This window comes from Manis javanica, chromosome 16 (genome assembly GCF_040802235.1).
Source record: "Manis javanica isolate MJ-LG chromosome 16, MJ_LKY, whole genome shotgun sequence".
In the NCBI taxonomy this organism is placed as follows: domain Eukaryota; kingdom Metazoa; phylum Chordata; class Mammalia; order Pholidota; family Manidae; genus Manis; species Manis javanica.
In genome coordinates, this window is record NC_133171.1 from 40,164,577 (window position 1) to 40,166,267 (window position 1,691).

Here is a 1,691-nt window from a genome sequence, read left to right on the forward strand (position 1 = left end):
AACTAACTCACAAATGGAAACTAAATAACTCCATGGAGCCTAGAAGAAAAATAAATAAGGGAACAACTTGAACTAAAAAAAATGAAAACAGAACACTGAATAATTTTTAGATGAAATTAAAGCACTGTCTAGTGGAAAATTACATTAATAAATGCCTATGTTAGAAAAAAAGGAAGTTCTTATTATAATTCTAGGTAATCAAAATGCTATGATATATGTATCAAGATAAACAACCAATGGCATGAATGGAATCCAGAATAGACACAGACATAAGTGATCAACTTATTTTCAACAAGATTGAAAAACATTCAGTTGGGACAGTAAAGTCCCTTCAACATGTTGGAACAGTTCAGTATCCACGTGCGTGAAAATTGAACTTTGATCCATACATTAAAACTTATATAAAAATTAACTCAAAATGGATCCTTGACACAAACGCAACATCTAAAGCTGTAAAACACCTGGAGGAAACAAGCAAAACCTAGATCCAATAGGTGGTTTTCTTAAAATCGATGAAGAAATGTTCATACATGAAAAAATTGATCATTTATTTTCTTTCAAAATGAGGAGTGTCTAATATTAAGAAGGCACTGTTAAGCAACAAGAACACAATTCAAAGATTCATAGCAATTACCTCAAAATTATATGTCATACTGGGATTGGATCAAAATTTACATAAAAATGCTGACAACTCAGCAATAGAAAAAACAAAAAAAATGTGTAGTTTTCAAAGTTTTGGATAAACACTTTATCAAAGAAGATACAGACAGGAAATACATGAAAAGATGCCCAACATCATTTATCATTAGAGAATTCCGAATTAAGTAACAATGACAGGCAACTATAACCCATTAAAACAAAAATTAAGAAGCCAAAGTGTCTGCAAGAAAGTGTAGCCCTTGGAACTTCCACACACTGCTGCTGGTGGAAATGTTAACTGGGGCTGCCAGACCCTTCGAAAACAGTTGGCAACTTCCAGGAGAAAAAGTCATCAACCTTCACACTCCGCCATTCCACTCCCAAGTATTTAAGCAAAAGAAATGAAATTATATGTCCATAACAAAGATTTGTACGTGAACGTTCATAGCAATTTTTTCTGTAATAGTCAAAAAACAAAAACCACCCTAAATACATCAGCAAATGAATAAGAGCCATCTGATTTTCCAGGTAATATAAATCATCCAAAGCAAAAGTTTTCTTGCAGTTCAAGTCAACAAGCATTTAAAACATTACTAGGTACACAGAGCTGTGATTTGGAAGCACAGATAAGGAGAATACCTCATTAAGTCAAAAATCACTACAGCTCCATTATTTGTGAAAACTGAGGATTCAACAGAAATATGGCTGAAGGCAGGAAATCCATGAGCCTCTCCTGGAATAGAGTGTAGAAAGTGAACAACAGAAAAGTAAGCATGAGGATCTAGATCCAGAATAATGATTGGAATAAAAATTAACCTACCTAACACTGCAAAGTTGTGACATGCCCCACCAAAAAAGAGTCACTTCAATCAACTCTTGAACCTACATAAGGAGTAATGCTATCAAATCCCCTATGCACACTCATCCTAAAACAACAATGTTTAAGACATTTGCATATATATATCATATATATATATATGATATATATATGTAGAACTTGCAGATCTCTTGATTCTTGCCAATAAAATGAAAAATACTACATGTTCTCAAAG